General features: G+C 46.9%; 1 protein-coding gene across 5 annotated transcripts in view; it reads right to left on the bottom strand.

The window, feature by feature from the left end:
• Positions 1-12,500, bottom strand: part of ltbp1 (latent transforming growth factor beta binding protein 1) — a 128,722-nt gene that overhangs the window by 100,597 nt on the left and 15,625 nt on the right. The gene's annotated exons all lie outside the window — the stretch shown is intronic.

Raw genomic sequence — 12,500 nt, 5'->3', positions numbered from 1 at the left:
ATCATGATGAAACCATGATGATCATCTTAGGGCAATTCCATGGAAAATTATTTTTTTTGTAACATCCATAACGCCAATAAAATGTGATGGTATGGTATGATGTGAATGATTACCTGAAATTTGAGCATTTGCTATTTTGGGCTGAAGAATGTACATGAGAAAAAATGCACAAAAAATGAATAGTAACATTCACGTCATACAAATGCCAAGGCATTTCACTGGCGTTATGGATGTGACAAAAAGTCCATTTTCCGTGGAATTGCCCCTTAGCATCTACCAGTGGCACCATTTTGGAATTTGGGGATTGAACTGTACAGTAGCAATAGCTAACTTGGCCAAGGACCTTCCTACAACTTTACAAAAGCCCCCCTCGCCTTTGTGGCTTTCTTTGAACTCTGCATTTGAAACAAAAAAGACATATTAAATGTTCCCAGCCACATTTAGCCTGAACTCATGCAAAGGGATTGTACCTCGGTATATGGCAACAAAGGGTAATACTTTACTTGAAGGTATCTACATAAGAGTGACATGACACTGTCATGAACACATGACACTGTCATGACACATGAACTCTAACCCTAACCCTAACCAGTCATGACAAAAACCGAATGACACTTAGGGGTATGTCATAAATGTTTATGACTTGTTTATAATGTTTATGACACATTCATTACAGTGTCATGTCACTCTTATGTAGATACTATACCTTCAAGCAAAGTGTAACCCAACAAAGCAGTGTGCCTGTGTTGCATCTGCTGGGAGAGAATTGATCTCTGACTTACAAATGTGGCTGCAATATTGAGCAGCATTCCAATTACATTGAAAAATTATGGAAGAAACAGGCAATTTGGTAAAACTATCCAGAGGAGGCACACATGTGTCCAAACAGACCATTTCTTCATTTGTCCATCACTCTGGGGTATCCACTACTACTTCTTTAATATCACACACACACACCAGTCTCAAATTTCACTAGGGTGATATCAGAGGTGTTGTGACAGATCATCCCTATTACAGCTATGTCCACCCCCTTCACCCCTCATAGACTAGTCAACACAATGAGAAAATACAGTTTCAATGCTCTACAACACCCAAGGTCTTGCCAGGTCTGCCTTGGAAGTTAAATATACCAACAAGCATGAGCAGAACTCAAAAGCCCAGAAAGTACTTTTTCCCCATCCCCTGCTTCTCCCAGGGCTAACAGTTCTTTTTTATGGTCAGTCAGACCTTTTTTTATTTTTGACTGTAATTCTTCCTTCCTCGTATACAACGGGCTGCATGATACGCTTGCAGCCTCACAAACAGGAAAAGGAGCATCTCTGTGATCGGCACTGGCAGCGTGACAGGGGTCCTACACACTCACCACCCCTGGGAATGATTCAGAGAGGCCGCCTGCGCCTGAGCAAAATGTCAGGGCTTCCCATTTTAGAGACAAAGACCGGCGGCGCCATGCCAATTCAACCCGGCGACCTTGTGGCAAACAATTTTCTGCCAGTCAACAGAAACTGTACATGGAGGTACTTTTCTCCGAACCGCCATCATGAACACTGATCCCCCCGCCTCAGGAAACATAAATGGGAACTGTTCTCTCCATTGCCAGATGCATCACAGAGTCATGGCCTGTGTTATTAGGCTTCTGTAGCTGATGCTGACGCCTCTCTCTATCTCTCTCTCTCTCTCTCTCTCTACTCTTTAACTCTCTTTGGCCTCTAGATCTCTCTCTTTCTGGGATCCCTGCCAGCAGGTATAGAAATGGATACTGTAGTCTAGAGAAGGTATAATATGAGACCCCTTTAAAGGCCCATTACACGCCCACACAATAGACCTTTTTCAAGTAACGACTTCACGAATGTCTCTAATTCCAAAATAGATTTTGTTAGAATCTGGTTACATCATTAAGTAACCACTCAATTATCATCTAAACTATCCCATAAACTCTGTAACACTAATACCAGCATTGTCAGTTTTCCTCATATATTCTTACACGACCACATGCTAATAATACTGTGCATGTTTTAAGTGAGTTTTAATGTGACTGTTCAAAGAGTGGCATGCACAGGGTCTGAATATCAACCAACTATATTGCAAGGTGAGGTATGATGATAAAACACTTAGAGGTACAGAAGTCATATGTTTGACACATACCTTTGAAACACTGAAGCTTAAATTTGACTTGTGTTGTGTTTGTTGAATAGGTCAACTTTCAGTTTTTTTTCCCTTTTGTAACCAGTTTTGCTGACTTTGACATTTCAGCGTCAACATCTTTTTTTTAAGCAGCTTGGAGACAATGCTCACTGTGTAAAGCGCTTTATGACATGTGCTTGACTTGTCAACACTTGACCCACATTTACTGCCTAGGAGTTGTTTGTGTACAGACGAAAACACACACTAAGTGGAATATGGCCTTTGTCCACAAACTGTACTCTAACTCTAACCCTAACCCGTCATGACAAAAACCGAATGACACTTATTGACAGAAGCGTTACGTCATAATCGTTTATGACTTGTTTATAATGTTTATGACACGTTCATTACAGTGTCATGTCACTCTTATGTAGATACTGTACCTCCAAGTAAAGTGTAACCCAACAAAGCAGTGTGCTTGTGTTGCATCTACTGGGAGAGACTTGACCTCTGACCTACAAATGTGGCTGCAATAATGAGCAGCATTCCAATACATTAAAAAAATATGTAAGAATCCTATAGGCTATCTTTTTATGCATAGACTTAGATTTAGAGCTAAAGTCAGGGGTAGTCTTGTGACAGACATACTGTATACTGTATTAGCCCATACTGTGGTGTGTGTATAGCTCCGTAGTCATCTCTGGTCCCAGGTACATGGGGTAAAGTGCTTAGTTTTGGTTACTGCATGGTCACAGATTTGTGTTAGGTGAAAGAGTCAGGGATAGTCAATCACAGTAAACCAACAGTTTAGTTGATATTATTTATAGACAGTTTAAAACTATTTGATACTTGTCCAGTGGTGTGTTTAATATTTTTTTTTAAACGACTAGTCTGCAACATACCTGGTTTCCTGTTTTGTTTCCTACCAAATGATCACTGAAAAAGACAACAAAATGTCAAGTGTGCCTTCTCGTCCCTGTGTGAGCTGTGTATGCGAGAGTATATTTAGAATCCGTCACTCAGCTGGAGTCAGTCATTGTTTATGGGGGAGGAGAGACTGGGGGAGTCTCTCACCCTTTGTTCTTATAAAACTGCAACCAGAGTGTATTTCCCCAAAGGGATAGTTGTCTTTGAAAGCGGAAGGTTACACCCTCCACCAGCTCCCACTCTCTCACACACACACAAATACACAAGCACGCTCACACACGCAAACATCCATGGATATACACACTCATAAACACACACACACATACAAAAACACACACACATACACATAAACACACACACACACACACACACACACACGTGTGAAGCACACTTGTGAAAATGCATCCACATGCATGCACACAAATAAACACACGCCCCACACACACACACACACTCATACACATCACACACATGCTGACATAGACACACACACGCACACACACACAGGGAAATGCCATGCATGGTCACATGGGACAGGAGCTCTGCATTCTGGTCATGCAGAATGACTTTATTACAGATAAGCGGCTTATCTTCTCCCCATACCCGGTGATGGAACACACACTGATAGATAGCTGCGAGATTACCCTGCAAAAAGATCCAACGATTATCCTCTACAACTAATAAAGTTAAATATAATGAATGTGTGTGTGTGTGTGTGTGTGTGTGTGTGTGTGTGTGTGACTGACTGATTTATTTATTTTCTGGCTGACAGCTTAATTTTGCTCATTGATTGGAGGTACTTTGATGCGATGGGGTCTTTTCCAGGGTGCTGCGTACAGCTCTAGAGTATGATAACGATGGCCTGTGTGAGAGAGAGAGAGAGAGAGAGAGAGAGATGGAGAGAGACAGACAGACAAAGAGAGGGCCTGCGTGAGAGAGAGAGAGAGAGAGAGAGATGGAGAGAGACAGACAGACAAAGAGAGGGCCTGCGTGAGAGAGAGAGAGAGAGAGAGAGAGAGAGATAGAGAGAGACAGACAGACAAAGAGAGGGCCTGCGTGAGAGAGAGAGAGAGAGAGAGAGAGAGAGATAGAGAGACAGACAGACAAAAGAGAGGGCCTGAGAGAGAGAGAGAGAGAGAGAGAGAGAGAGAGAGAGATGGAGAGAGACAGACAGACAAAGAGAGGGCCTGTGTGAGAGAGAGAGATAGAGAGATAGAGACAGACAGACAAAGAGAGGGCCTGCGAAGGACGTTCCTCTGTGCAGGAGAGACTTTCCTTTTTGTTGCCACTGAGAGATATTTAAGCCGCTTTTGGAGACGTTTATCTTATCAAGAAGAGGAAATGCCGATTAGGCATTTCCATCGAGTGGAATTCGCCTTGCTCCACTAGCCTAATTAGGTACAGTCATTTATGCCTTCACAAGCAGGTCAGAATTCAACTTTAGTTTCTCTCTGTTACATTGACTGTTCCCACTAGAAACGTAACAGCAATGACTGACCATCATAAAAACAATACAACTAAGGATGAGAAGACAACAATAAGATGGGGAAGGATGAAGGGGCGTGAAAGACATCCAAAACAGGAAAAAAGCTACACAATGTGTTCAGCAAACCCCCCAAAATTCAGTAACTATTGCCTCAGAAACACTAAGACGTCAAAACTCTGTGAAACCCTCTGTCTAGACCATCTCTAGAGCACTTCCTCCTTCCCCTTGCAGCAGGAAGTAGTGTAGTGGGACACACACCACACAGGACTCCATTACCCACAAGCCACTGCAACCACAATCCATTACTTGACAGGCAACCTTTCTTACAGTAAACAAGCCATTGTGAGTTAAGGGGCAGAGGAGGATTCCTGACCTGGTACTTACACAAAAAGGAACGAAGGGGGAGAAAATCCCGCAAGGCTAAGTGAACACTTCGCTCAGCTAATATTTGCCCTGATGTCTATGGGGACCTGCGCAAGGCTGACTCCGATGGGAGCTGGGGGTCACGACAGCAGCGAAGCACTGTTGACTTAGACTGGGGCTCGGCAGGAGCTGAAACAGAGGTGAACTGTGTGTGTATGTGAGTGTGTGTGAGAGAGATATGGATGGATAGATAGATAGATAGATAGATAGATAGATAGATTAAACAAACAGACAGGAAAACTGAGAGAGAGAGAGAGAGAGAGAGAGAGAGAGAGAGTGTGTGTAATAGTAGTCCAATGAATAAATACTGAGAAAGTGAAAGAGAGGGAGGGGAAAGTTAAGAGAGCATTAGAGAGACCATGAGCGTGTGGGCCGCTCATGGGTTGATGTCTATAATGGATTAGCATGGCGTACATCCCCCCTTGCTACACTGCCAGCTTGAGCACATTCCACATGTGCTGTTCTTACAGATGTGGGGTGCGGGGGTGGAAGAGAGGGAGGGATGGAGAGAGGGAGGAGGAGGACAGAGTGCATGAAGAGAGAGAGAGAGAGAGACGCTGAGATGAGAGGGAAAAGTCCCCACCACCCCTCCCCAACCCAATCCCAATGCTCATCTCTCACAGTTGCCCATTTGGCAACGTATAAATAAACAGAAACCGATAGCCTTGTAAATAGCATGATTTAAATAGCCGCTCCGTTGTCTGCGCTGGGGCAATGGAACGCACAGCCGCCTGTCATGGTTCTGTGTGAATCAGCACATTGGGGTGTGTGGGCAAGCTTGAGGGGGAGTTGTGTGTACTTTTACATGTTTGTGCATCTCCATGTGTGCTACTTCCCTATATCTGTGTGTGTGTGTGTGTGTGTGTGTGTGTGTGTGTGTGTGTGGCGGATCAGCGGATCAGAAGACTAGTGTGTGTATGTGTGTGTGTGTGTGTGTAGGAAGGTTAGTGTATGTGTGTGTGTTGTGTGTGTCTGTGTGTGTGTGTGTGTGTGTAGGAAGGTTAGTGTGTGTGTCTATGTGTGTGTGTGTAGGAAGGTTAGTGTATGTGTGTGTGTGTGTGTGTGTGTGTGTGTGTGTGTACAGGAAGTCTAGTGAGTGTCTGTGTATGTTTGCACAGAAACGTTCTAGTATGTGTGTGTGCTTGTGCGTGTACATGTATGTGTGCGTGTGTAAACAGGAAGGTTAGTGTGCATGCTATATAAGTGTAAGGCCCTTTCACCTCACCTCCATCTCAGTGCTGTGCATTCCTAGAATAGGCTGGCAGTATCCCTTTCCTTTCCTCTCTCTCTCTCTCTCTCTCTCTCAAGCAGGGGTGAGGGGTCACGGCTGAGCGGGTCCTTCACTCTTCCCCTGTCTCTAACCCTCTCTCTATTTCTGTTGCTCTCTCTGAACAGGCTATTCTGACACACACACATATATGCACACACACACACACACATATATATATATATATATATATGAACACACACCCATCATCATGCACTCACACACATACACACACACACCCTCACCATTCAACAGTAAAGCAGGCCCTTGACTACTCCTGAGTGACTAGAACACACGCTATGATTGTGGTCTTGAGAGAGGCAGACACACACACACACACACACACAAACACACATACACACAGAGGAGACGGAGACAGAGAGAGAGAGCAGAGAGCAAAAGAGAGGGAGAACAAGTTATCTATTAGAAGACTGTTTGACTGTACTTTCAAAAAGAGAATAGATAACAGGGAGGCCAAACTAAAAGAAAAGGAGAGAAACTGAGAGAGGGGAGATCAGAGCTTTCTGCTGTTACAGCAGTAAACTCCCAAACCAGCTGCTCAAGTATAAATACAGTATAAGTATATATACTCTTTTGATCCCGTGAGGGAAATTTGGTCTCTGCATTTATCCCAATCCGTCAATTAGTGAAACACACTCAGCACACAGTGAACACACAGTGAGGTGAAGCACACACTAATCCCAACGCAGTGAGCTGCCTGCTACAGTGGCGCTCGGGGAAGTGTCAGGAGAAAAGAGAGGTTGTGGCAACATACAGGTGGGGGCAGGCTGACAGACATCTCATCCTATATTATGGCCACTCTGAGCTCCATTGGTTATGCCTTCAACACCCCCCCCACACACACACACACACACACCACCACCACCCACCCCAATTACCCTCTATTTCCTCTCCCATCTCCAGATATGATCCCTCGAAACGCGCCTTTACATAATACAGCTTGATTTAGACTTCAAAAGAAGTCTGCTGCCTCACCCAACACTATGGGACGCGCACACACACACACACACACACACACACACACGCACACGCGCACACACATACACGCACACACACAGGGACGTGATTCATGGGGCTAATACCAGACATGTGTGGATTGCCATTCGGACTGTGAGAGGGCGATTGTGAGGGGAGCTGCGCTGTACTTGTGCAGTGGCGTGGCGTGGCGTGGCGTGGCGTGCCGACTGACGGCCATTACAAGTCATATGGAGGAAAAGGGGGGTGGTGGGGGAGTTGGGATTAAAAAATAACCACAAGTCAGAGGCACATGGAGATCTGCCACAGGGACTGAGGCCCCGAGCCCTTAAGGACTTTCACCACAGCGAGAACATATAACATCATTACCTCTAAAAATAAATAGGAGAGAGGCGTCCCAGCTACCGCTGCTAGGCTCTGCAGCTGCTACAGAGAAAATGCAATGAGGAGACAGAGAGAGAGAGGGAGAGAGAGAGGGAGAGAGAGAGGGGGTGTACTGAAGAGGAGTAAGGGAGAGAGAATGTGGGGGAGGCAGAATGAGTGAAAAGAGAGAAAGACAGATTGAAGAGTTTGTGTGTGTGTGAGAGAGAGAGAGAGAGAGGAGAGAGAGAGAGGGTGAAAGAAGGATAGAAAAAGAGGAGAAAGAGAGAAGTCATAAACATCAGATCCTATTCCAGTCTCAACAAAGTATCTGGCACAATGATACGCGCTAGCAACCGCTCCATAATTAAAGTGAAAAAAAAGCAGAATTTCTCCCTTTTTTTTCTCCTCCTCCTCCTCTTCTTCCTCCTCTTCGTCTCACTGTATCCCAGGAATGGTTACAGGAGTCTGGCAGTCTGAAAAATCAGTGGGGCGATCTTGCTTATTTTCACATAAACAGACCGCTGACACGTGAGGTAAACCTGTTCAGCGTCAGCCTCCACCCCCTCTACACCACCCCCGACACCACCTGCTCCACCTCCACCACCATCAGCACCATCGCCACGGCCACGATCGGCAGGCACCTCCTTCTTCTTGGCAGCTGCTCACCACTCTGCGTCTGCCTGTAGTCACAGCCAGCGGCGGCTGCTGCTGCCATCGCCATGCAGGCCAGGAGTCCAAACCTGGCCGGAGAACGTTTCCTGAAAGCATTCATCGAGCAGCGCGCAACCATTGTTCAAAATGATGGACTTTTCCTAGAAAATCGCTTCTGGAACGTGTTTTCTGTTATTGACCACACAATGGCTGCTCGACTGTGTTTTTTTCGGAAACGCCAACCTGACCAGGACCTGACCAGGGCTCGACACACTTCACTCCGCCGTACTGAACCCAGTGAACCAAAACAGGATCTCTCTCCCTCTCTCCATCGCTCTCTCTCTCTCTCTCTCTATCAAGTCTTACCGGCATGCCGGAGGAAACCAAGCCCACGATGAAAGTGGAGCCTGAGAGGGGCCCTGCCGCTTGATCCCAGTCCCACTTGGCTCAGCCCGGCTTGGCCTGGTTTGGCCCGGCCCGGCCTGTCTAAGCACCGGAGCGATGCTCGGGTCCATTTTGGACGCCTGCGGAGAGATCTATCTGCCTCTTTGTGTCAGCTGAACCAATTCATCAGCACTCTTGGAGCAAAAGTGACCTAGTTTTTTCCCAAGGAGGTCCATAATATTCCCTATCAGCCTTGCCATCAACACTGATATAATGGAGCAATGTGTTCTCAATTAACCTGTCTAGTAAAGTACAGTGTGTAAACGTTATATTCAAGTGTATATTCAATACCTTACTCCAGTGTTAAATAAAACACAAACCTGTCTGAGTGGATTTTTTCTTTTTTTTTATGGGAGCTTTTGCTAATGAATCAAATGTGCTTTAACCGGCACTGTACACAAACAGTATAGGAGAGAGCAGTTCAACTTGGACCATGTTGGCAGACTGAGTTCCAAGCAGTCTGGAGGGATTATGTGCTCTCCTTTTCTCTTGCACACACACACACACACACACACACACACATAGTAACATTAACTGGAAACAGCAGGAAGGCCAAAGCGTGTCTGTGCTCGAGGCATTCCTCAGCTCTGTCAGAAAGAGAGAGAGAGAGAGAGAGAAGAGAAGGAGAGAGAGACGGCGTGTCATCCATCTTTGCACATGGCCGCCCCTCCTTTTCTCTCTCTTTCTCTTTCTGAGTCAGAGGATTTCCCCACAGGTGCGTTGAGGTGAACAGAGATTTTCCACCCGTCCACCCCTGTGACCCTCTGTCTCTTCCTCTTACTTACACACACACACACACACACACACACACACACACACACACACACACACACACACACACACACACACACAGATATAGCAGTTTGTATTTCCAACAAAATCTATCTTTCTGTCTGTTCATCCATTATCCATTTAAGTATCTATCAATCCTCCAGAAATCAATCCAGGTATTCATCTGTCCATCTGATTGTCTATCAGGACCTGACAGGACAACAAGAAACAAAAAAACTAAATTGGAGATGGCCAAAACATGACTAATACAACTTCAACCCCCAGCAAACCTCGAGAAAAGCTTAGAGGAATGAGCAGCCCCCTCACTGAGTCATACAGCAAACTGGGACCCCTACTCCTCTCCTCTCCTCTCCTCTCCTCTCCTATCCTCTTCTCTCCTCTCCTCTCCTCTCCTATCCTCTCCTCTCCTCTCCTCTTCCCTCCTCTCCTCTCCTCTCCTCTCTTCTCCTCTCCAAACTCAAACCATCCGTGTGAAGCTGGCAGCAACAACGGGGTTGTGAGGAGACAGGAAGTCCAGCGTCTGCATCACTGCTGCCTTGGGGAGCCTGACTCCTGACTCAGTGGGGGGAGCGCAAGTGAGAGTGAGAGTGAGAGCGATGCGTCTGAGTGAGTGTGACACAGATCATCCACCCCCTACACACACATTGCTCACTCCCCTGTCTATAACAGCAGTCATCATACGGTGTGTGTGTGAGTGTGAGTGTGAGTGTGTGTGTGTTGTGTGTGTGTGTGTGTGTGTGTGTGTGTGTGTGGAGGGGGTGGGGCGGGGTGTGGGCTGGTCTGGGGGGGGGGTAGTCTAATCGCCTCAGTGGTTTGGGTGAGTCAGCCTACACAGCAGGGGTGGCAGCTAGAGCAAGGTCAAAAGGTCAAATCTCACACAGGTTTGCTTTCCGTGTCCCGTTATGACGCAGAAGTGAAGAAGTTTCACAGCTCTGTGCTGTCCAGGTTGATTTATCGGGTGCTGTGGGGCAGCGTCCGCGACATGAGAGCTAGCTAGCGTACTCTTAAACATGTCAGCAAGCATCCTGTCAAAATGTACCCCCTATTAGCCTCACTGTGGATCCTGCAGTGCGCACTGACTAAAGAAGACACAAAACGTGCAACACTCAGGTTTTATCCCATCTTAGATCTCCCACTCATGACCCCACACTTGAATATTCTAGAATGTTCCATCAGACTTGTCTCCTCTTACCATTCCACACTCATTTGCCCTAAAATTCACGACGCTAAAGCTGCCAACTAAAAACTAACGAAAAACAGCATGTTAAATCACACACACACCACGGTGAGTTTTCCCTAAAATAATCTCCCCGCAGTCGTCACCGCCATCGGCGTCGTCTCCCGGCATCTGTCGGCTCGGTGAAAAACAGACACAGAGCAGCAGCTGTGGCAGCATCGGTAGGCTCACGGGAGACTGGAATGCGACACCGCTCCGTGCACTGCCACCTGTGCAGTCTCCCCTCTGCTTCCAATTCATTCCTCATTCCCTCAGCCGCTCTCTTTTTTGCTCTCCAGCTCATCGCTAAATGAAACCAAAACACAGGACGGCACGGAGCTTCCAGATTCCACCTCCCTCCCGGGGTGATCGGCGGCCGGATCGGGGCGGGAGATACACGGGCCAAGATCCAGTTGCCTTCAGTAGATATCACTTAACATGTGTGCCCCACACTCACACACACACACACAGATACACACACATACACATACACATTAATGTAGACCTGTGCATAATCTGCAGATGTGTAGGTGTGCTATGCATACACACACACACACATACACACACACACACACACACACATTAATGTAGACCTGTGCATAATCTGCAGATGTGTAGGTGTGCTATGCATACACACACACACACACAAACACACACATATGGATAAAACTGTTTTATGAATTAAACTATTATTCTATTCATTTAATCTAACTGTATTTCCTACTTAATTTTCTATTTGTTGTTTTTACTGCTTTTCAACTAATGTATAATAAGTCACAACAGTGTCAGCTAGGCACATTAACTATAACGGTAAATATCTCTCCAGCTCTTTCTGTCAGCTTTAAGCTCAAACCGCCCCTCTTAAATCTCAAAAGAACGTCCAAGGGGCCTCAAGTCTGCCTCAAGTCTTTCAGTCACTCGAGCTCCTATTCTACCAGCCCAGGCAACCGAGAACGCAAAGACAGGCCAACCGACGGACCGAGCGACGGACGGGCCGACCCACACTGAGAGGAACCACAAGGGCTGTCTTTCAGTGCGCCGCCTGGTTTGTTCTCTGATGTCCCCTCGCAGGCCGGCACTTGAAAGCAGGCGGGTAGGCGGGCGGGCAGGCAGTCATTAGACAGATCTGCTGAGAGATTTACTCTGGCCAGCGCGGGCCTGTTGGGCCTGTCAACATCTGGGGATCTCAGCCCCCCAGCTGCCACCAATTCCCTCTGCCCAGAGGACTGACACTGGTCCAGGGCATGTCTTCAAGTAGGGGACCGGCCAAGACTGGATGAGCGCACGCAAGAGCAGACAGAGAAGAAAAGAAAGAGAGAGAGAAATAGAGAGAGAGAGAGAGAGAGAGAGAGAGGGGAGGTAAATCCAGATGGCAGTGCTCTCGCTCTCTCATCCATCTAAAACCTCATCCATCCATAGCTCACCACCAACACCACCCCACACACACCATCATCACCACCCACACACACACACACACCCACACACCCCTGCAACCCAATCCACCCGAATGTGGTTTCCACAGCGGTGCCATGGCTGACACCATCTCCCTCATTTCCAGCCAGTCTGTGTCGGCAATGACGCATGAGGTGTGGCGACACCCACTCACCCCCCACCCACTAATCTCACCACCATCAGCATCACCACCAGCACCCCCTACCCCCACCCGCACCCCAGGGTAAATTAAGAAATAAACCTACTATTTATGTTGTGGCCTGCGGGCGAAGGAGGAACGGTTTGGAGTAGTAAATGTCATGTTTGGCCGACGTCTTCGCCAGTCCATCGAGAGAGAGGGAGAGAGAAGGAGAGAGAGA

This window comes from Alosa alosa, chromosome 18 (assembly GCF_017589495.1).
Source record: "Alosa alosa isolate M-15738 ecotype Scorff River chromosome 18, AALO_Geno_1.1, whole genome shotgun sequence".
Lineage (NCBI taxonomy): Eukaryota > Metazoa > Chordata > Actinopteri > Clupeiformes > Clupeidae > Alosa > Alosa alosa.
The sequence above is the reverse complement of the archived record's forward strand: the minus strand, read 5'-3'. Positions and strand labels throughout refer to the sequence as shown.